The following is a 25,302-nucleotide window of genomic DNA, read 5'->3' as shown; positions in this document are numbered from 1 at the left end:
TGAGAGCAAAGGGATTGCAGATTTGAGGTTAATTGAACAGTTAAATATGCCTTAAATTGTGTTTATTGGATATGTTTCTCTTGAAACAGATTTTTATTAAATGTGCATGTTGAGTATGTGCAGTTATTTTTTTCCATAAACTCTAGGATCAAATTACAGTTGATACTTGCTCAGCTCATTGTAGGGTAGCTTGTGAGAAATGTAATGGATCAGAAGTGCAGATCAGCTTAGCTGAATGTTAACTCTTTCACTGCAGGGCCAGATGTCATCTGAACTTAGCTTTCAAAAAAATGTATTTCTTAATTTTTAAATTTATGTTATGTCTTTGACATGAAAAAAATGTGTAGTTTAAGACACGTTTGATTAAAGTGCAGCCTGGTTAAAATGACAGCAAGTTATGTTTTTTAATTGAATAAGGAAAAAGAGCACTGTACTGACTTTGATAAAAAAATTTTTTTAATGGCTCTGGCAATTTGTTAGGCTAATAAAATGTTTGGAGGTAATATTAGGCTTCAAAATGTATTTCATTTTTCTTTTGAGAGAGCTATGGCTATGGATCCATGACACTTTGCTAGCATTTAAGATATTACATCTTTCCTTTAGCTTTTAAGAAACTATTTCTGTTTACCTAGAAAGAACATCCTCATTTTTAGCCATTATTAAAAGAAACGTGGAAAAGGAGTATTCACATTTTCATATTTTATAATTGCTGTGCACATCTCTGCCAGTATTCCAGTTTTTAGTAACTCCAAGGTATTTAATACTGATTCATGCAGTGGCATGAAATAACTTAATGGAAATAAGATTCTTTGAGCCAGTTATAACATGACTTGGCAACATTTGCAGCTTTTTAAGAGTGCCACTTTGAAGTGCTCTTAAGAGAATCAGTATGTAGCATTTTAAATGTTTCATCATTCTTAAAATAACAGTGAAAAATTTATTTCTAATAAAGACATGTTTTTCTTGTTGATATAACTCTAAGTTAAAAGTCATCTGTAACTCTCAAAATGTGATGCTTTGAATTTATCTTATTTTCCATTTAATAAAGTGTTCAGTAATATAGCCAAGTGAGTCATAGCATTTTGAATGTTTCTTCAGTCTAATTCATAATGGAAGAATGAAACTCATGCTCATCCAGTGTGAATTACTTTTGATTTTATATTTCTATAGAATGATGGAAGAAGGGTCACCTTTATATGGGGCAGAAAGTGTTAATCTCTCAGTAAGTGGCTTAATTTGTTGCAGTGTGTTGAATTTTAGGGGAACTTCACAAGGAATGGAATTCACCTTCAAATGAAATAATTTAGTTTAACCCAATGCCTGAATATTGAATTGTTTATTGTATGAGAATCGCATTTATTCTTAGAAGTCCATTTACAGTTTTGATTTAGTATCCTCCAAAATAAAGAGACTTATTAAAATATTGAATGCACCTAATTTGGTAAACTTAGGTAAGTCAAAAGAATGGAGAGGTAAACCATATCCATAAATAAATGAACCATCAAAACTATCCTGAAATCCCTAACTCTTAAGTCTAACTTGCTCTATTGTCAGTGATGTAGTTCAGTAAAGTTTTTAATAAAAGAGGAAATGCTTCTATTTATTTTATAAAGTTAACGAGTTTTTAAGTTGAATCTTTTACTTGAAGAAATTCAAGTGATAACTAGAAGAACATAATCTTTTAATTTGAAAAGTGATGTCAAACTGCATTGAGGAAGGTAGGTAATTATCAGTCCACTCATCTTCCAGTAAATAAAAAAGTGGCATATTGCAATGTACTTTGGGTATTGAGCAGTTAGTGCTACTTGAATGAATAGTTTTGTCCTCTAAGTTTAGATGATCTAACATTTAAACTTTTTTAATGTAAAGATAGTTATAGTGATATATCTTTGTATTATTATTGCACTTTTCACTTTGTTATATGATCGTATATTTTGACAGCTTTTTGATGGTTTTATAAACAAAGATACTGTCAAAATGAAAAATACTAGATTGAGGGCTGGGCATGGTGGCTCATGCCTGTAATCCCAGCACTTTGGGAGGCCGAGGTGTGCGGATCACGAGGTCAAGAGATCGAGACCATCCTGGCCAACATGGTGAAACCTGTCTCTACTAAAAATACAAAAATTAGCTGGTCGTCGTAGCATGTGCCTGTAGTCCCAGTTACTCAGGAGGCTAAGGCAGGAGAATCCCTTGAACCTGGGAGGCGGAGTTTGCGATGAGCCAAGGTCACACCACTGCACTCCAGCTTGAGCAACAAGAGCAAAACTCTGTCTCAAAAAAAAAGAAAAAAAAAAGAAAAATAGTAGATTGAACTATATGGGCCTCATTTTTATAGTCAAAATTGTTAAGTAATAGCAACTTTATATGGTTTAGCCAATAAAAGGTATTTGCTTTATCTGTGGACCACTAGTTACATTATGCCTTGGTTAATCAGTTTTCTTGTGTTACATATTTTTGATTGTCAAAGGCAGTTTTTAACTTGGTTATTTTAAATATCCTAAGCAGAGATCAAGTAGTAAATTCGTGATGGCAAACCTTTATGCAATGGTTTTTAAACTGCTTCGTATGGACCCTTAAGATTCTTTGGGGTTTTAAAATGCTTGAGTTGCATTAAATTTTTAAGTATGTTTTAACTTATTTTAAAATTGTAATTTAAAAATATGGGTACCCCCAAATATGTACACATAATTTGAATACACTGGAATCTACCACCATTATCTTTCATTACAAAATTATTCTTGTGCAGGTCTTGAATTTTTTTTTGTTGCTGTGTCATGTATGAGAAAGATTGTCATTGATTGTGAAGGCACTGGCTTATTCAAAAGAATTCCTTGCATATTTACTTAAGTTAAATGTTTACTTGTGAGAACACAAATTTATTGTTATCAGTAGTTGTTACTTTATTACTAAAATACTTGAAAGTTGCTTGGTATATTTATATGCTTTATAGTTCAGGTTCAATAGAAGATTTAATTTGTAAAAAGTGGTCTGCTGCTTCCCCCAACTGCCCCCCACTAAATAAATACAAAACGTAACTACTAATGTAGTGATACTGGAAGCCACAGACGTGGTTGCCGTTAGGTCTTTGACAGATCTTTTGATTTCGAAGCAGAGTTTTCTCTGTAAAATGTTGATAATTTTTTACTTGCCTTACAGGTTGCTGTATAGTTGGAGAGAGATGTGTGTTAATGAACTTAGTAAACCATGTAAGAAAGAAAAGGACAAGTCTATGTATTTTTCCATTTTCCCAGACTGTCTTAGCTCTTTCTGTGTTGTGGGAATATATTTCAGTACATACTGAGTAATTTGGTTAATACTCACTTTTCTGTCCTGTTTAATTATTGCCTGTAAATGAGAGGTAAAGATTATGCTTTTAGTCAGAATGACTTTTTTTTTTTTTTTTACCTATTTTTGATGTCCATATTTCTATCTGTATTTCCCACCCCTGCACTTAAATAGTAATTCAGGGCATTGACTTTTGATTCTCAAATAATTAAATTGCCTCCTTGACACTTCAGCAGATAAGGGGAATTAGTATATTTAGTTTGTAAAGACTAAGAGTTAAGGAAAATTGTGCTTAATGAAAGTGGGGGTAAATCTAGGGTAAAGCAAAAATTTTTAATTATTTTAGTTTAGGAGAAGAGATGAAAGTAAAAGTCTCTTAACCTTTTCTCCCCATCTCTTCAGCCTTTTTATTTTCTTCCTTTGAAAGAATTGGATTATAATACCTTAAGTTTGTATTGACCTTCACAGTGTTTAGGGTGCTTTCACATTATCTCAGTTGATTCTTACAAACTGAGAAGATTTAAGTGGCCTGATCTCAGTCATACAACTAATAACAAAGAAATCCATTTAATTCTTAATACTGCCTTTGTAATAAGCTGTTTCAATTTGTCCTCTGCAATATTGAGGCTGCTAGGGAATATCCCTACTCCCAGCTTCAGCATCCGTGAATGCCCAAAGGCACCTAAGATTCTCCAGGTAATATTGGTTGGAAACATGAAAGTTAGCCACACTTTAAATACTATTGAAGATTAACTGAAGGAGTAGGAGAAGAGTAAGCTGGCTGCTTTTATCTCTCTTAACAGTTGTTTCACCAATTCCTTAGTAAGATAAAGCAGCAGTTCTCAAAGTATGGTCCGTGGATCCCTGTGGATCCAAAACCCTTTCAGAAGGCCTGAGAGGTCAAAACTGTGTTCATAATTATACAAAGACTTTATTTGCCTTCTTGACTGAGAGCAAAAGCAGTGGGGGTAAAACTATGCTAGCCCCTTAGCATCAATCAGGTTAGTAGCACCAAACAGTTATCACTGTATTCTTTACCACCGCACATTCAACAATGGGGAAAAAATTTCAGTATCACTGAATGTCCTTGAAGAAGCAGTAAACATTTAAATTTTGCTGAATCTTGACCTTTTTGTGTCCATCTTTTTAATACCCCGTATGACAAAATGGAAAGTATGAAGTGCATCCACTGCATAGCAAACTGGCTGGCTCCAGGAGAAAACTTGTGCAGTTGTTTTAGTTGCAAGCTGAACTAGCCACTTTTTTCATGTAACCCTATTTTTACTGGAAATAACACCTGTCAGACAAACTTTGGTTACTTAGACCTGGGTGTTTGATAAACATTCTTATAAATGAATAATATGACCCTGAAAATTCAAGGAAACTAATTGACAATATTTGCTGCCAGTGATAAAATTCAAGCTTTCAGGGAAAAAATAGAGTTTTAAAAAATATGTATCTGTCCCCAGTAGCCTTAAAGCTTCCCGATTCTTAAAGGCTGTCCCCTTGAGATCAAGTATGATATTAGTGGATGTAATTTTTTGATAATGTATAATAAAATTTGTCAGTATTTGAAAGATTTATGTAACTCATTGAGCCAATATTTTTCAAAAGACCAACAGAGAAAGACATTATTAATTGGGGTCTTTCTTTCCTTTTCTGCCAAGAGCAGCCAATTAGAGCGTAAAGGACAAGGTAATCTTTGTATCTGACTATTCTTTTTATCACTGACAATGATTATTGTCAGTTGTTTTCCTCTAGTTTTCAGGATCACTTTGCTTATTTTTGAGGAAATGTTTATCAAAATCATATATGGGTAAAATCCATTCAAACCGCAAAATGTACAAGTGGATTTTAATATGATATAAACAGTTGAGGTCATGGATATGATTTCAGATACCACATTGCAATTAGCCTTTAAGAAGCTATACTTGTTGAGTTTTAGTGTGGTATCAAAGAAAAATATTCACACTTACCTTCTTTTTCCAACTGTATAGCTATGTCAGGTTCGATTTTTCTCGCATTGTTCAATCAAAACACATCACAGCAGATTGAATGGGGAAAATTTAGCTGTCTTGTATGAAATAGACATTAAAGAGATTTGCAAAATGTAAATGTCACTCTTCTCACTTTTTATGTTTTGGAAAATACAATTATTCCTAAAAATAATGTGATTTATATTCACATGTAATAGATTTTATTACTATTTTAAATGAATTAAACATCTCAAAGTTTTCTCGGGTTTAATTTCTAATACAATAAATGTTGGCAGTTATAACACACACATAAACAAAGGTTCTTTGGGGTCCTCAATAATTTTTAAGCGTGTGAGAGGGTTCCAGGACCAAGACATTTATGAACTACTAAGCCAGAGTTACTACTGATGCCAGTATATGGTATATATAAGTGTAGTTCTATGGGGAAAATAAAAAGCTTAATACCACTGATAGAAAATGTTGGTAAAGCCAACTCAGTTACCTCTGTTTGGTGTGTGTATGACTTGCAGATGCTGTCTACCACCCTTTCAGTGACGTCCTAGAAGCTTCTCTACTACCACAGTAACTGGCTAACTGGAAATGATCTTTCCCTAATTTCCATGAGCATCTTTTTATCTGATAGAAACCAGGGAGGGAAAAAAACAAAGTTCTTTCACTTGGAAGGAATATTCTCCTTTAGTACTGTGCAACAGCTGAAGAAAGGTCAAATCCAAAAATTATGTCCATTATACCGAATTGATTGGTTCTTGGCTGCAAGAGAAAGAAAGACCCTGAGTAGCAAGGTTAGCCTGTTTGGCTTGAAAGCTGAGAAGTGTGGGAGAAGCAGCAGCCGGAGGAACAAGAAAAAATCTGAGAGAAGAGACAGAACTGTTAATGCAGGGTACTGATAACAAGCATTGTTAAGATTAAGACAAAGGAAAACAGAACCACTGCTGTAAACAGGAGATGGGATAGTTCTGAATGTGGGAGTCCCTAAATAAATCCACAAAGGTACAGTGGACTTTCTATGTGTGTGTGGTGGGTTTGCGGGGGTGGGGTGGAGGGGGTGTGGTACACTATACACAAAAGCTATGACAGCCAGCAACTACCTGCATTCAGTGTGGTCTTGAAGGCATAAGCATAAGGGTCTATTTACTCTGTCTGACTAGATCTGGTGAGACCTATAAGTGACTAGCTGTATCTAACTTGTCCCTTAGACATCACTGTGATAGGAGTAGAGATAGTGGGCAGGAAGTGGAATTCACTATATAAAGTAAATACATTACCAAGCAAAAACGTTTAGTCATGTGTCCCCATAACAGTTCCTTAAACCTATGTGATTTAAACTATTTAAAATATGTATCCTATGTAATCTAAACCTGTAGTTACCATATAGAATTACTATTTGTCTTTCAAAAATCCGAAGAAAGACTGTTCTTCAAAAGTCTGATGACATTTCCAAAAAGCCTTTTCTAATCTTCCAACTCTACCTTCTCTTTCTATCCTCTGGACTGCCATGATATTCAATTGCACTGCATTTATTGCACTTAGCATACTGAATTATAATTAACAATTACATAAACATTTCTCCAACTAGGTTGCCTCTTATTTGGGATCTAGTTAATGGACAGTTTATTGTTAGCAAAATAAGGTTTTGATTTAAAAACATTTATTTAAAAAATATCAGTAGCATATTTATATTAGATACAATACAATATAGCCACTGTATGAAAACTTTTCTCATTTTCCAAAATACGGCTGTTCTTTTATGGCTTTATTTTGTTCTCTTTATAAGAAACACTTTCAGAAGTGCCATAGCAAAGATTATTTGAGAAAATAATCTTTGAGTGCATTGGTGCCTGGACTTCTTTGCTTCTTTGTTTTTGCTTTCAAGCATTTCATCATCCTTGTGGCCATGAAAATGTTTCAATTAAATACATCACTTTTGAAGGAAATTCTAATAGAGAGCAAGAATGTCCCGTCAAGACACCAGCCTTAGCTGCTGGTCCTTCTCAGAAATGTAAAGTGGCCATTGCTTTTAAATGGACACATGCTCCACTTCTTGGAATCTGTTAGTGTTTTATAAGGAATGGCTGTTTTTGAGTAGTTAAGAGTATACCTTCAAAATTCCAAGATTCTAGGTGAGCCTAGGGTTCCAGTTTGACTTTAGAATTCTGACAGCCTTTCAGTCTTCTACTTCCACAAGCCCTTTACTTTGAAAGTCTCCCAAACCAGCTATGAACCCCTTGACCAGCAGGCACTCCCTTGGTAAATGTGAAATAGAGTTGTTCATAGGCCCAGACTACCCCATAACTAGCCTTTACTTTTTAGATCCATGCAGAAGTGAGTCATTTATTGGTCTGTGGGCCAGTATATTGGCTGCCTCTTGAGGGACGCATGAATATCATAAGATATTTTATTCCTATTTAGGCTGGTTGAAATATCTTGCCTTATGCTGCCTAAAGTTTCTAATAAGGTATGACAGGCATTTAACCTTATGTTTTACAAAGAATGTATTGAAAATATTATATGTGAATAAATAAGACCAAAAATTAAAATGGCTGATTTAGGGCTATATTATTTCTTGCACCACCAGGCACTTCTTAACAAGTATAAAATACGTATTTTAGTAAGACTTATTTTCTTTTTATTCCCTGCTAATTAATAGCTACTTGTAATGGAAAGATATGTTCTTCTTTCTAGATACATATTTTATTTTTACATCTTCCTATACTGAAAAGATGGAACTAGTCAGTGGAAGAAATGAAAATTATCTTTTCAGTTATCAATATATATGCTGAATATTTAGAAAGATCACATTTACCTCATGGGTACTAAAACTGGGTTTTGTAGAAGATCATTGTAATTATCTGAGACTGTGACTCTTACTTCCTTTTTTTTTTTTTTTTTTTTTGAGATGGAGTCTTGCTCTGTCACCCAGGCTGGAGTACAATGGCGCCATCTCGGCTCACTGAAACCTCCGCCTCCCGAGTTCAAGCGATTCTCCTGCCTCAGCCTCCCAAGTAGCTGGGATTATAGGCGCCCACCACCATGCCCAGCTAATTTTTTGTATTTTTAGTAGAGACAGGGTTTCACCATGTTGGCCACGCTGGCTTCAAACTCCTCACCTCAAGTGATCTGCCTGCCTTGGCCTCCCAAAATGCTAGGATTAAAGGCACGAGCCACCCGGCCCAGCTGTGACTCTTACTTTCAAAACACATTTTAGAATATCTATAATAACAATAGCTTCTACTGAATACTGCTTGCGTGCCATAGTCTATGCTAAGCATTTAAGCTCTGCATATGTTATCACATTTAAGCATCACAACCTGCAATGAATTATTACTCACAGATTATGCATAAAGAAACTGGGGCTCACAGGGCATTCTTAACTTCTTAAAGGTTATAGTACCAGTAAGTGACAGACTTAGGATTTGCAACCAGGTTGAACTCCAAAGCCTGGCTCATTATGCAGGTATAACCACTGCCTTGTCTTATATTTCATGTTTTTCTTTGTGTAAAAGGCTGTTATAAAATGTAAAACTAATGAAACTTAATAGGACCTGATTATTCAAGAGTTTATAGGAGTGATTTCAAATTCATATGTATTCTATCTTATTTTTACATTAGAAATGCAAAAAATTATTTTATAAGATTAAATCTATTGAGAAACACATTAAAGTTCTTATTGAACAGTTTTAACCTGTATAGTTATCTCTTTTATGTGTGTAAATCCTAATTATGTGACCATTCTTTCTTAACCTCAAGATTTTTTTTCCTAATTTACCAGCATACTTTGCCCTCCTCCTCCTGCCAGCCAGTCATTAATTAGTTCAATAACATTGAATCATTTAATACTGCTCTAGTGTCTGTGACAAAATTATTAATTATTAATTAAAAAAATTAAAAATATTATCTGGAAGCATTTTGAGTTTAAGTATGTGTCTCGCAAATTGGACCTCTAAGAAATATTCTCACTTTTTTGTAAGTTTTTTTCAGTAAAGCAATTATTTATGAAGATAAATAATAACATGAATGCCCATTTCCACTACTCGTTTGGCTTTCATTATATGTTGAGACAAAAATTTTGTTTAAAGGAACCAAAGAAACCCTTGGACTCTTATCATTCCCCTACCTACATCCCCTATAGTCTACAGAATCTACATCTCTAGATTTTCCAGTCTTACAAAGGGTTTGTGCTGGGGAGGGGGATTTATGGGGAGATGTGGTTCTGCTGTTTATTTTAAGTTAGAACTCCAATTCTGAGAGTTTTGTTCCAGAGTACTATTAATATTACAGGTATGTTCAGGCATTTGTGAATTAGCCTAGAAACCTAACCACTGCGTATAACATTGTTTCCAGAGGAACATATATCCTCAAATTCAAGTAACTGCTTCACTGGAGACTGTCTTTTCTAACTTGTTTACTGAACATTAAAAAGGTAATGATTTTGGCAAAAAAGTATTTTTCAATATGTTTACTCCAAGAATGTGCTTGTCAATTGTGCTGTGTCTAATAGGAAAACTGTGTTAATGAAGTTCTATCCAATATTTAGGTAGGAGATGAAATGAAGAAAGAGATAAAGTTGGTTAATAAGCAGGGTGTTGGGACAACCGATGGCCAATATCAAGCTGGTTTATCCTTGTTCACTTGTACTGACCAAGGTTTGAGCCCAGCATGGTGAATTTTAAGTTGGGTAGCATATTTTTTATTATTTATTTTTGTCTTTAAGGTAACACAAATGAAAAAGAAATCATATTTTACCTACCCAGAAAGTTCCTTTTTGATATAAAATTAGATAGTTAATATGTATATCTCAATTTTTTGGTGTAAATTAGTAAAGTAAAACAAGTCAGTCCAGCAAATGTGCTCCAGTAAAGAAAAAAAACCCTAAAACTAATAAAAATAAATGGCTTTTAAATGAAAGTAAGATACCTTAGCACTAAATTCCATGTAATGTTCGAATTCTTTTATCAAAACTTTTGTATGTTACTTGAAATTAGTGAACTCTCAGTTGAGGTGTGGAATACCTATTTGTGTTGTAGTTTTATTATTTTAATAGAGTATGACCTATATAATTAATCTCATGAGATTAATTTTTATATTGTATAGCTGTTAAAAATAACTAAAGCCCTAGTTTCTAATATTCTTTAGGCAAAGTGCAATGTTGAACACTCAAAATTTGCATAAACTAGTAAGTATTCTTTTGATTATACAAGAAACCTATTTAGTATTTGGTGCTCTTAAAAATGAGGGTAAATGTATGTTTAGGTAGATAGGAATATAGAAACAGTTTTCTTTTTTTGTAAAATTATACAGATTGCCATTTTATGCTTACCAGAATTCTATGTCAAATGCTATTACCTTTTACTGGCCTTCAGATTCTTAGGCCAGAAATGTTAAGGCTATTAACATTTATAAATCACTGAGTACTATATGAATATCTTTTATTTATTTAGGAAACATTAAGTGCTCTCATCTGTTAGGCACTGAACAAACTTAGAATGAGAACATCAGGGTTTTTACCTACATAGCGTGATGACTTGCAACACATGCCTGGGTCTCACAGAGATCTTCAAGGTTATGCCTCCCAGTTGACAAGATGGTCAAGAGCAGGATTTGGTAAACTTTCTGCAATGGGCTGGGTAACAATATTTTGGGCTTACAGGCTGTACACATAAGCACAGTAGTTCTATAGTAAATAATTGTAAAGCTTTGAACTAATCGTCTTATTGTCTTAAAATCCTAATTCCCTACCTACTTTCCCTAACCAACATTAGCACAGTGGTGCTCAAGAAATGTGTCACGTAATAAATGAACCATACACTTAACTCCAGAGGGGACAAAGGTGGTACCTGATGCAGGAATACGTGAGTGTTGGTGTTGGGGAGTGTTGTGAGAGGAAGATTATTCAGCAGAAACAAACCCTTCCTCTGATGAGCAGAAGTGGTGGACGTCAGTAATTAAAAAATGGAAAATCAAGTCATTCAGAATACTTTTTTGGGGGATAAGCTTTTAAAATTGCACACTGAGCATTTAATCAATGTAGTTAATATGGCACCATTATCTAGGTTGCACATTTGTGAAAGCATCAGTATATGATGCGTTCCATGGTTGGGATCTAACGATACCTAGATCAAACCATGACATAACTAGTTCAGTGTGCAAGATTCAAGCCCTATTCAGTCAGAATTCTTCCTTTGAAATGAGGATTGACAATTAAGCTTTTTTTTTTTTAGACAGCGTCTCACTCTTATTGCCCAGGCTGGAGTACAGCGACGCCATCTCAGCTCACTGCAACCTCCGCCTCCCGGGTTCAAGCAATTCTCCTGCCTCAGCCTCCCAAGTAGCTGGGATTACAGATGCCTGCCACCATGCCCGGCTAATTTTTGTATTTTTAGTAGAGATGGGGTTTCACCATGTTGGTCAGGCTGGTCTCGAACTCCTGACCTCAAATGATCCAACCACCTTAGCCTTCCAAAGTGCTGGGATTACTGGTGTGAGCCACAGTGGCCAACAGTTAAGCAGTTTATTAATGTATGCTTCAAATTAGATTTGGTAGGGAGTCTCCTGACTAACTCTTGTTATGGTTGTGTAGTTTTATGATTACATATGGGAGAATTAAATGCACAAAATGCATACATTGATATGGGTGACCTTTCTTATCTTACTCTCTTTTATCTTGTAAAACAATCACTAATCTAAATGCGTGTGGTTTTAAAAAACAAATTTGCATGATGTATAAGCATGTAGTAGTGGAAAATATTTTACTTTTTTTTTTTTTTTTGAGACAGAGTCTTGCTTTGTTGTCCATGCTGGAGTACAGTGGTGTGATCTCGGCTCACTGCAACCTCCGCCTCCAGGGTTCAAGCAATTCTCCTGCCTCAGCCTCCTGAGTAGCTGGGAGTGCAGGCGAACGCCACCACACCCAGCTAGTTTTTGTATTTTTAGTAGAGACAGGGTTTCACCATGTTGGCCAGGCTGGTCTCGAACTCCTGACCTTGTAATCCACCCGCCTCGGCTTCCTGAAGTGCTGGGATTACAGGTGTGAACCACTGCACCCAACCAGTATTTTACTCTTAATTGATGTTAAACTCTTTTTTTTTTTAAATCTTGCCTCCTTTACTAATTATTGCTAACATCTATGTGATTTTATCTTACTTCCTTTACTAATTATTAGATATTTATTAGAGCTGTTGTGGAGAACATATTTGTCACAATGGAAAATGGAATGAATTGATAATAAGTACCTCAATGATAACTCCATTTATAGTTAGATGTAGATATTTATAGAAACAATTTGATTTTTAAAAACAATTTGATTTTTAAAAACACTGAATAAGAAATTACCTAGGATGCTGCCATCAATGTGCTGAAGCATTTCATTTTTCATTTTAGAGTGCTACTAAAATTTGAACTCATTTTGACAGTGTATATTTAGTAAATTTTGCATTTAATAAACCACTGTGTTATCATTCATAAAAAGTACTGTGATGTCACAAAAATGAAGTAATATGTCTTCTATCACTCCTAACCTGTCCATTGCCTTTTCAGTGATAGGTATACATTACATGACTGTAAAAAAGGAGTCTTTTGTTACTATAAAAGGTCATTTCTTTTTATTCTACCTGTATAGTCATCTTAACACATTTTATTGTTTATGGATCATTTCACAGAAGGTGTAGAGCACTTAGAAACTAAAATACAGTATGCTGTCTATTGTAGGATTTCTAAAATGAAGGCATAAGTCAGTGGAAAAGCTAGACTGGATTCACAGAAACTTGATACATACCTTTTCTAGAGCATATGTGCCACATAATTGGTTTACAGTTATTTCTAGGAAAAAATCACATTCAAATACTAAGTTCCTCTTCATTATTTTATAATAGATATTTGTTTATCAAGGCCAGTTGAATTCACAGGGGACACAGACCGTGTATGACATGTCAGGTGTTTATTTTCCTGAATGTCATTGTAATTCAGCATTTCACCAAACTAGATAACAATTTTTAGGACTTAACTTCATCTTCATTGAATTAATAGCCTTCCCAAATTGCTATGATTGACTGTTCTTACTTCCCCTCCCCCCGACCGAAGCTATTGTTTTATTTAAAATATTTCATTTGGAGAAAGATTGAAATATTAACCAGCAAGGAATAACAATTCCGTAGGCGAATCAGTTTGTTTAATGTCTAGGACGATGGTTCTGCAGTGTGGTTCTAGAACCAGCAGTATCAGTATCAACTGGGAGTTTGTTAGATTACTTCCCCACCCCCCACCCCTAGACCTGCTGAATCTTCTGAAATTCTGGGGATGGGACCCAACCATCTGTAGTGTAACAAGCCTTCCAGGTGACTCTAATACTCTTAAGAATTTAGTACCACCAGTCTAGTATTATTAACCAAATGCATCCACAAATGAAAATTGTTTACATCCACTTTAGTTTCAACATGCATTATCAGTTGTTTGAGAGAGATTATATCAGCAGTACCAGTGCTAGAATCAGGAAGATTCCTTTTGCCTGTTTTACAAAATACAGATTTGAGACCTTCAGATATAATATGCTCTCACTGTAAGAAAAATATGTCGTATTTTGTTGTTGCTACATTCTGAACTTTAGCTTGGGGAAAAAGGAATTGGGTTTTGGAAGCTTGTTTACGACTGGAATCAAGTGAAAATATCTCTTGGACGTGCTTGCTTACATAAAAATAAGCATTTTGGCACTAACACTGGTAGACTCTAGTAGGTCTTTCCATTTAGATTATTTTTATTTCAAGGAAGATTGATATTTTAAGCTTTCATAAAGAAAAGAACTTTTTATAATCAAAGAAGAAATGATAACATTTGTCCTGATGACAGATTTGGGATTGATATATATATATATTTTTAATTCTTTTGAATCTCTTGGATAATATTAAATATATATATATAAATTATGGATGTTCTCTTTCACCTATAGTAGCTTACTCTTCAATTAAAAATGGAGTGTCAGAAAGTCTCCATTTGGAGACAGGAGGCCTACAAATTAAAACAAAAGAAACCCATGGCATGTGTATTATACATGAACCATAGATAAATAGAAGGTTGCTCTTTGAAAAGCAAAGATTGTTTCAGTTAGTTGCAGTTCTATCTAGGACAGTAACTATAAGTAATTTTATTTTGTTCTTTGGTTGCATCTAATTTTGAGGTAATGGGTGTTTTCCTCATATTAACTCTAAGTTAGTATTAAAATTTAACCTGTATTGATGTTACTTATGTGAATAGTGGGCTGTATTAAATTATCCCACTTTAATTCCAAAGTTCCTTATGCATGGGCTGCCCCAGAAGCATATGTAATTACTTAATTCTAAACCATGGTAGGTGACACTTTTCTATTGAACATTTTTCTATCTCCTTCTGTGAGGAAAGGGCTAATATAGTACCTTAAATAGAACTGTCTCCATGGCAATGGACAGTCAGCTTTTGACTTTGAGTCTCATGAAAAAGAAAAATGTAAAAAGCATTTTCATGGTCTAAAATAGCAATATGGCAAAAGTAAGGTATGAGAATATTTCCTGTCAGTTATTGCATGACTGGTTAAGGCAGCAGAACTTTATCTTTTTATCTTTTTTTCTTTTTACATAGGACTTTTTATTTGAGTATTTTGAAATATTACAGAATTCCTTCTCTGAATTAATGAATGATAATTATTATCTTCAGATTGATAGAGAACTTGAGAAGCTTAGATATAGGATTGGGTCCATGCCTGAGGAAAAAAGAGTTGCCTAGCTCTGGTTGTAATTTTACTCTCATAAAGAATAAAAATACTGACTAAATTATGGGTCATTCATAAGTACATTTAAACAGAACTATCTCTGGAATACTGGAAGCAATAACAAGATTAAAAATAAAAGCTTAACAAATTATGCCAGTTTTTTTTCCAGCCAACTCCTACGATTTGGGGTCTACAGATCACTTATCCTATTTAAAAGACTCCACTGGCAGCCTGCTTCCCGTCACTCTTGCATCCACACTTACTTAAAAGCAGAGCCCTTTGATTCTAGCTGCTTGTTCACCTAGCTTTCAGTAAAGGTCAGTGACAGTGCTGTATATTAGAAGCTAGAGAATAAGACCACATTGTCATCGGTAATCTTTGTATTTTTCCTTTCTATTGTTGTATGCCCCTTGACTAAATCTTATCTCAGTATAGGGCTCATTTTCAATTGAATCAGCTGTCATCTTTAACATATCGTCAGTAAATGCTTAATGCTCTGAGGTTACTGTTAATGAGGGAAATGGTTAATCAAATTATGTGACATAAATACAGTGGAATACTGGGCAACTCATAGGATATAGATCTATGTATAGAAGTGGACAGACATCCATAATATGTTATTGATTGGAAAAGACCGAGTTTTTTTTGTTTTTGTTTTTTAGGAATATGAAGATTTTTGTTTTCATTTAAAAAAAAATAAATACAGAAGGAAGGAATCCAAAATTAACAGTATTAATTTCTGGGTGGTGGGGTTACAGGAGATTATTTTTACGATCTACTTCTCTTCATTGTCCTTTGTTTTTAACAATAAACATATTTTATAAAATTTTGAAAGCTATTACCTTTTTGAAATAATAGAGAAGAACAGATAATTTAAGTGATAGATAGTACAGACAGTAGATTCAAATGAGATGGCAAATTAAAGATGCATTGAGATAAAGACAAATGTTCACAGGTTTAATAGATATCTAAACAGCTATGGGTAAATCACCAAGGGAATAATAATGTGTGTGTAGGAGGCTAATGAGGACTCAGATGCATAGACATAGATAAATACAATCTGGAAATGAATGAAGGTACTGTGCCTATCTATAGCATATTTCTTTATGTTGTCATATCAGTCATTCTCTTTAGGAATCTGATGTGCTTTATTAATATTTCATCAGAATATTAGTTCTTTTCCTTAACTATGAATTCAAGAGATAGCTGCAGTTGTATTGCTATACTTTTATACCATATGGTAGATAATAAAACTTACTGCATAAATTTTAGGAACTTAAATATATAATCTGAGCACTATATGTTAATCTAGAGATATTTTCTATTAGGAACTGAAATAGAAAAAGATGGCTACTTTATAAAAAAATGTAATTTTATAATTATTTAATTAATATGTATACTAGGATTTTTGAAGACTAAAAAAAGGTATATGGAGTCTGTCCTAGGTTTTAGAGAGCTTACTGTGTGGTTAGAGAGAAAGATGTTTTATAAATAACTATAAAGATGGCTAAAAATGAAAAACTATACCTTTTGACTTTTTGTAGAAGTTAATAGATTATTATGGATCTTCACTTGTGAAAGCATGGATAAGTTTCAATTAATTTAATACATTACTGTATGGAAAAGAAGGGTAGTTAAATATTAAATACTTGTTCTTATGTTTAAGGCAAAGGTATGTGGTTTCAATGGACTGTCTATTTTTAATGATTTTTTAAAATATATATTTTAATTCTCAAAAATGCAAAATGTGTTATAGCATTATAGAGTATCTATAACCAGTTATTTTATAAATGGGTGTTTTTTACTTAAGTGGCTTTACTTTCCAATTTTATTTTCCATTTCTAATAGGATGGGTCATTTGTTGAACAAAATATAGAATTAGGGGCCTCCTTTGAGCCAATTGATAGTTTTCTAAACCCAGCCTATTCTGTAAATCTTTTCTTTAGCTTGTGAGACAATTTCTAAACATTTTGTCTAGTGTTGTACTTAGGAACTTAATATTGCATAATTCTAATAATAACAGTTACTTTTTTTTTTGAGATGGAGTTTTGCTTTGTCGCCCAGGCTGGAGTGCAGTGGCGTGATCTCGGCTCACTGCAACCTCTGCATCCCAGGTTCAAGCGATTCTCCTGCCTCAGCCTCCTGAGTAGCTGGGACTAAAGGCACGCACCACCATGCCCAGCTAATTTTTGTATTTTCTTTCTAGTGTAGATGGGGTTTCACAATATTGGCCAGGCTGGTCTCAAACTCCTGACCTTGTGACCCACCCACCTTGGCCTCCCAAAGTGCTGGGATTATAGACGTGAGCCTTTTATAGTTGTATAGATAATGTCACACTCTTAAGAGCTTTACAGATATTTATTCATATAATATTCTCACTGCCTGTTTTAATAGCCTTCTATTCACCCACTGCTGTGGGAGGGACTGCCACTCTTGGGTCATGGGGGTAGCTGAACATATAATACCTAACACTGTACAGATGAGATCAACAGTTTGGTTTATTAGTCACATATACACACAGCCCGGGGGAAAGGACACTGCACACCATGCAGTGCACTTGGAAGTTGTATTCTGGAACAGAATGAGCAACCAGGGGCAGTGAGACAGGCTTTGTAGAATAAAGAGAGTGAGATGCCCCACGTTTCTACATGAAACTATGATTGGCTTGTTTACATAATTGCACGAACTGGCAGTGAACTGAAACCTGCCACCCAGGAATAAGTGGGAATTACACCTGGTTCGTTTGAGAAGGTGAGCTGTTTGGCCAGGGGACCTTATGCCCATGAGCAAGGTAGGGAGGGAAGGGGAACTTGCAATTATCTTTTAAGGTCCTCCCAATTTTACCAGATTCAAGGGATCCTATAATATTGGACTTCAATTTTAGGCCTTATACCACACTTACCCTATGAGGGAGGTATGTGCTATTATCCTCATTTCATAGATGAGGTTATTAGGTACACAAGGTAACTTGTTTAAAACTATTAACAACCATTCCCCTGACTATTTTCTTCTGTATTTGGTTTCCTTCAACCCAGGTATTATAGAAATTCTTGATGTCCAGAAATAAAAGGAAAGCATTTAGAAATGTGATGTTTTATCCCATTTCTAACTCAGAAATGAACTACCTTGACATTTTTATTAATTGCCGAAGTTTTTAATCCAAGTCCCCTGATGATTCTGTTTCCATTTATTAGTCCACAAACTCTGATATAGGTAAATACATTTGCATTTCTTGATTGAGAGCTGATAGACATAATCTTTATAGACAGAGGTAAGAGATTTGGTTTCCTCTTTAAGAGCCTTTAAAAGCAGAATGAATAGTAAGATAATTTGGATTTTGCTACTTTTGGAGGGAATGGTCTCCTGATCATCATTTCTAAAGATCAGTGTTTCTGTGAGTAATTTTAACTATCTGTGTTTCTTAAAAATGTATAAAAACCTTTTGGTCAATAGAAATTTTGCTGGTTTACTTGATTACAACTTTAGAATTTGCAAACTTGGTTTCTCATTATTGTTTTAACACATACTTTTCTATGCACCAGGAAGTAATTAATGATTATCTGGGATATTTTTTATTCTTTTCCCCCATAATTGTGTCAGAGCATCTTATTTCTCTTGATAAAACTGGGTATCCTTTTCTCTGAATTTGTTTTTCACATAATGCAAGTGTAATTGTAAACTAGCTGCTTTTGTTTTTTCCTTTTCTTTAGTCTGGCCAAACCTTTGATATAAAGAATAATAATATTTATAGAGTATTATTTGTAATGAACTCTATGTCCTAATTAAAAGCAGATTTACCAAGTTTGGGTTTTTCTCATTCCCTTTATCTTGCCTGTGAACTTTGTCAAATTAACTTTTAAAAAATATAAACTCTGTTTATTAAAGAGTCTTGAATCTAGTATATGGTAACAAGTTTCTTTAGTCTTCCTTTCTGTTTTAATAAGAACTGTGATTTAGTTCTTATTAAGTGATTTAGTGGTAGAATGCAAAATGCTCTCAGTTCTGCTATAATACATAATGCAAATTTGTTTCAATTGATGTATTAGGGAATGATTTGAGCATAACAGTGAATTTTGTGTATTAGGATACATACTTCAAACATCTACCCTCTACCTTTAGTTCACCAATGTGTTATGAGTGCCATCCATTCATATTTGGTGTTACATTGTTCTGTCTTATTTCAGATCATCCTTCTGCTGCTACTTTATAACTTACAGGCTATAGGCCTTGCAGTAACCACTTCCTTAAACAACTTTCTTTTTCAAGGTAGAGTGCCATATACATATATATTTTAATTATACTTTAAGTTCTGGGATACATGTGCGGAAGAATGTGCAGGTTTGTTACATAGGTATACATATGCCATGGTGGTTTGCTGCACCCATCAACCCGTCATCTACATTAGGTATTTCTCCTAATGCTATCCCTCCCCTAACCCCCTACTCCCCAACAGGCTCTGGTGTGTGATGTTCCCCTCCCTGTGTCCTTGTGTTCTCATTGTTCAACTCCCACTTATGAGCGAGAATGTGCGGTGTTTGATTTTCTGTTCCTGTGTTAGTTTGCTGAGAATGATGGTTTCCAGCTTCATCCATGTCCCTGCAAAGGGCATGAGCCCATCCTTTTTTTTTTTTTTTTTTTTGGAGATGGAATTTCTCTTGTGTTGCCCAGATTGGCGTGCAATGGCACGATCTTGGCTCACTGCAACCTTCGTCTCCTGGGATCAAGCTATTCTTCTGCCTCAGCCTCCAGAGTAGCTGAGACTACAGGTGCATACCACCACACCCGGCTGATTTTTGTATTTTTAGTAGAAACGGGGTTTCGCCATGTTAGCCAGGCTGGTCTCAAACTTCTAACCTCAGGAGATCCACCCGCCTCAGCCTCCCAAAGTGCTGTGATTACAGGCGTGAGCCACCATGCCTGGCCAAACTCATCCTTTTTTATGGCTGCATAGTATTCCATGGTGTATATGTGCCACATTTTCTTTATCCAGTCTATCGTTGATAGGCATTTGGGTTGGTTCCAAGCCTTTGCTACTGTGAATAGTGCTGCAATAAACATAAATGTGTATGTGTCTTTAGAGTAGAATGATTTATAATCCTTTGTGTATATACCCAGTAATGGGATTGCTAGGTCAAATGGTATTTCTGGTTCTAGGTCCTTGAGGAATTGCACACTGTCTTCCACAATAGTTGAACGAATTTACACTCCTACCAACAGTATAAAAGCATTCCTATTTTCTCCACATCCTTTCCAGCATCTGTTGTTTCCTGACTTTTTAATGATGGCCATTCTAACTGGCGTGAGGTGGTATCTCATTGTGTTTTTGATTTGCATTTCTCTAATGACCAGCGATGATGAGCTTTTTTTTTTTGTATGTTTGTTGGCCACATAAATGTCTTCTTTCGAGAAGTGTCTGTTCATATCCCTTCCCACTTTTTGATGGGGTTGTTTGTTTTTTTCTTGTACACTTGTTTAAGTTCCTTGTAGATACTGGAAATTAGCCCTTTGTCAGATGGATAGATTGCAAAAATTTTCTCCCATTCTGTAGATTGCCTGTTCACTCTGATGATAGTCTCTTTTGCTGTGCAGAAGCTCTTTAATTAGATCCCATTTGTCTATTTTGGCTTTTGTTGCCATTGCTTTTGGTGTTTTAGTCATGAAGTCTTTGCCCATGCCTATGTCCTGAATGGTATTGCCTAGGTTTTCTTCTAGGGTATTTATGGTTTTAGGTCTTATGTTTAAGTCCTTAATCTACTTTGAGTTAATTTTTGTATAAGGTATAAGGAAGGGATCCAGTTTCAGTTTTCTGCATATAGCTAGCCAGTTTTCCCAACATCATTTATTAAATAGGGAATCCTTTCCTCATTGCTTGTTTTTGTCAGGTTTGTCATAGATCAGATGGTTGTAGATGTGTGATGTTATTTCTGAGGCCTCTGTTCTGCTCCATTGGTCTATATGTCTGTTTTGGAACCAGTGCTATGCTAGTTTGGTTACTGTAGCCTTGTAGTGTAGTTTAAAGCCAGGTAGCATGATGCCTCCAGCTTTGCTCTTTTTGTTTAGGATTGTCTTGGCTATATGGGCTTTTTTTGGTTCCATATGAAATTTAAAGTAGTTTTTTTCAATTCTGTGAAGAAAGTCAATGGTAGCCATTTAAGTGAGGAATTACTACCTACCAGCCAACCTATATGCTCTGATAGTTATAAGCACATTTGGCACTCTGATGATCATGCAGCTCTTCTTTTAGAAGAAAAAAATGTATTTTTTGGCAATTACATTCTTTGGGAAGGAACAGCTGTATTTGAAGTCCTGTCATGATTATATGAACTCTCTACAAAACAGTTATGTAAAGTTAAACCTCACTAATGTATACAGGCCCAGTAATACTTCATGCTGGAACTAAAATTATTTAATATATTTTTAAAATAAAAATATGTAAGGACAAGTCCATACGTTACTTTTTGAGGACTTTCAAATGTTATTCACACTACTAGATTATAAAGGTTACTAGTCATATAATGATTATTTAAAAGACTACTCTATCATTTACATAAAATACCTTAACATAATCCTTGATTCATTTAAAAAAAAAAAAAAAAAAAACTAAGGAAAGAAGAAAATCATTGAATACCATAAATCCTAACAATAAATAGATTATTATTTCTTTTTTTTAGATTATAGTATGCTTCGTCACTGGATCATTTATGAACAACATAAATTGACTGGGCATGGTGGCTCACGCCTATAATCCCAGCACTTTGGGAGGCCGAGGCAGGGCAGATCACTTGAACTCTTGAGTTTGAGACCAGCCTGGTAAAACCTGGTAAGACCAACATGGTAAAACCCCATCTCCACAAAAAAAAAAAAGAAAAAAAAAACATAGAGTATAGAACATTGAAGAGAATTTTAGACATATTTAAAATTACAGTTCTTCTGCTATTAAATTATGTAAATTATGTGATATTATATGATATGTATCTACAATAGACTTTTTTTCTAATCTTGGTTTTATAACATTTTACCAAAAATCCAGAACCTATCGGTTTATCAATAGGTTAGGTAAAATTATTTTTAAAACAAGAAAACATTTTTTAAACTAGCATGGGAAAGTAATTTTAAAGCATTTAGCTTATTTTCTTTCTGAAAACTTTCTACCAGCATTTAGAATCTTTCACAGCATTCTGTATAACCACAGAATGTTCATGCAAAAAGGCCTCCTGGAATGTCTCTCATTTTTCAAATGCAAAAATTAATTCCTTAAAAAATGATCAAAGCCCTGATCCTTTCAGTGCTAAGAAGGGAAGATAACTCAGGTTTTAGTACCTTTTTCATCATATCGCCTTACCTCTAGCATTAAGTTATATATTATTTTGTTTATTACTCTTTGGGTGTCTATATCTAATTTTACAACTAGTTTGTAAACTCCTTTAGGCAGTTTTTATACTTTCTGTTCTTAAAAGAGCTATTACATAAGTTGCTTAACAATGAATTTAGTTGGTACATACTGATGGGTTGGTTGATTTCTTTGATTTGAAAGTGTTTTAAACTTAGAATGTCTAGCAGGCCTCTGGTCTTCACTGATGTCCTTTCAGTGCTTAAAAAGTAGTGATGTTGGCCTGCACAGTGGCTCACGCCTGTAATCCCAACACTTTGGGAGGCCGAGACAGATGGATCACAAGGTCAGGAGTTCGAGACCAGCCTGGCCAAGATGGTGAAACCCCATCTCTACTAGAAATACAAAAAAAATGCCTCTGTAGCCCCACCTACTCAGGAGGCTGAGGCGGAAGAAACGCTTGAACCCGGGAGGCGGAGGTTACAATGAGCTGAGATCGCACCACTGTACTCCAACCTGGGCAACAGAGCAAGATTACGTCTAAAAAAACAGTAGTAATGTTTAGGTGATGTGAATGACCCTGTTTATTTTGAGTTAACTGAAAAACTATTGATTTAGTACACTAACATTGAAACCTTAAGTACAGGCTAAGGATAACAAATCCTGTTATCTTCAGTTAAGTTACTTAAAAAAGAATGATAAAGAACAGAAAAGGGCCTGAATAGCATCTGTATGCAAACTAATCTGGAAAATGGGAGGAGATATCAGGAGAATGACAAATTAAAGGAAGTCTTTGTGATTATTAGAAGATAATTACTTTCACAGATCTTAATTATAGCGTAATTATAGCTTTTTCTTTCTATCAAAAACTGCACTCTGAGAATTTTCTTGCCAAAACAGGAATTGAGAAACTTTGGATGTTGTGAAGTAACTGTATTAAATTGTGTGTGTGTGTGTGTGTGTGTGTGTGTGTATTTTAGGACTGGCATAAATCCAGGATGCCAAAAAACATTTTAAAGTGGTTATTGTTCAAAAATAGTTTCTAATATCATTAAATGTGTAATAGGCTGAGTAATATATAGAAATAGTGTGTTATCAAGCAACATTTATTGAGCACCTGATTTGAATTAGTCATTAAGCTGGAACACTTCTTTTATAATTAGTGAAAGAGAAGATAAACACTTTTCTATAAAAGGTATATAAAAGAGGTTTACTTCTGTTTCACTAAATGATACCAGGTGTCACATAAATGGGAATCCGAAAGATGGGAAAACTCACTGTGGTTTTGAATGAGTCAATATACAGAATTTAGGAACTATGTTGAGGTTTATGTGACGTGTTCATCTAAGGGAACACTTGGAAAACAAAAGTTGAAAAGTTAGATTAGGGGCCAGAATGTTGGATATCTTGCCTTTCTGCCTCTACTGTCCTTCCCCCAACACCACCCCCTCAATAAGCTAAGGATAAGATGATAGGTAAACTGGGGTAGTAGTATTAGAAACGGAAAGCAAATTAGAGTCACTGAGAAGAAGTTTGTGAACAGGTGGTGAGATAACCTAGTATAAAGTTGTTATTAAATATTAAGGTGTAATGCATAATAAAAGTTTGGGTCTTTAAATGCAAATTAAAATAATGAAACATTTGATTCTTGACAGTGTTTTCATCTCTCTGAAACTCATGTCCTTCCACATTACTGTCTTATAAGCATGTATCCCTAGATTGTGAGAATCAACCTAAATCTGAGCCACCTTATTGTGTGGATTTCTCTTATATCAGTTGGTGTCGCCATTATTCATCCATCCAGTCATCTAATTCAGAATTCTGTGAGGAATCCTAGACTTCTCTCAGTATTTTACCCTAATATTCCATTAGTCACTCAGTTCTATTTAGTCTCCTAACTAGCGATCAGTGTAATTCCTTTTCTTTAATCCATACTACTTAATTAACCCAAATCTTACTAATAGCTCATATTTCCCCCAGCCTCCCCCATCCCACTCTACTTTCTAATGGATGTCAGAAATATTTTCTTAAAAGACAAATATAATTATTTTACTATTGCCCATTGTTTATATAACATCAAAGCTCTTTAGTCTGACATTCGTGACGTGACTCTTGCCTATGTCTCTAGTCTTATTCCCTGAGAAAGTTTCAGGAATCATGTAGAACAACATAGTTCCCGCGATGTGTCATGTCTTTGTATTTTATATTTCTTTTTCCTGGTATTGTTGTATCCACATAGACTTAACTATCCTTTTCTAGGTATCCTGACAAATTTCTACTCCTTCCCAAGATTTATCTCATCTAGAAGGCTGTTTTAGTCCATACTCTTGCAGGCAGAGTGAGACATTCCTGTTTTGGTTACTCCCATTATAGCTCCTAACATATATTGTAATTGTGCATCCATACTTATTTACCTGGCATTTCCTTGAAGTCAGCACTTGTGCTTCATTTATCTTTGTATTTTCAAGCACTTAGTTCAACACCTTCCAGAAAATGAGCTTGTCTTAGTCCATGCAGGCTGCTATAACAAAAAGCAAAGATTGGGTGGCAGAAGCAGTGAACATTTATTTCTCACAGTTCTACAAGCTGAGAAATCCTAGATCAGGGTGCCAGCAAATTATGTCTAATGAATGTCTGCTTCCTAGTTCATAGACAGCTATCTTTGCACTGTGTCCTCAACAGGGCAGAAGAGGGCCAGGGAGCTCTTGGGGTCTTTTATAAAGGGCACTAATCCCATTCACGAAGACTCTACTCTTACGACCTAATTACCTTCCAAAGGCCCCACCTCTTAATACCATCACATCAGGGGTTAGGATTTCAACATATGAATTTTGAGGGGGGGACAGGAACATTCAGTACATAACAGAGGTTTAAAAAATAATCAAATGAATTAATAATTCTTCTTTATAAAAGTTACAGTGTTTAATTTCAATTTTAGTAAGGTTTATTAATAA

General features: G+C 34.8%; 1 protein-coding gene across 4 annotated transcripts in view; it reads left to right on the top strand.

Moving 5' to 3' along the window:
* The window catches only part of SESN3 (sestrin 3), a 65,259-nt gene that overhangs the window by 1,712 nt on the left and 38,245 nt on the right, over positions 1-25,302 (top strand). The window lies entirely within an intron of this gene.

Source organism: Macaca fascicularis, chromosome 14 (assembly GCF_037993035.2).
Source record: "Macaca fascicularis isolate 582-1 chromosome 14, T2T-MFA8v1.1".
NCBI lineage: Eukaryota > Metazoa > Chordata > Mammalia > Primates > Cercopithecidae > Macaca > Macaca fascicularis.
The sequence above is the reverse complement of the archived record's forward strand: the minus strand, read 5'-3'. Positions and strand labels throughout refer to the sequence as shown.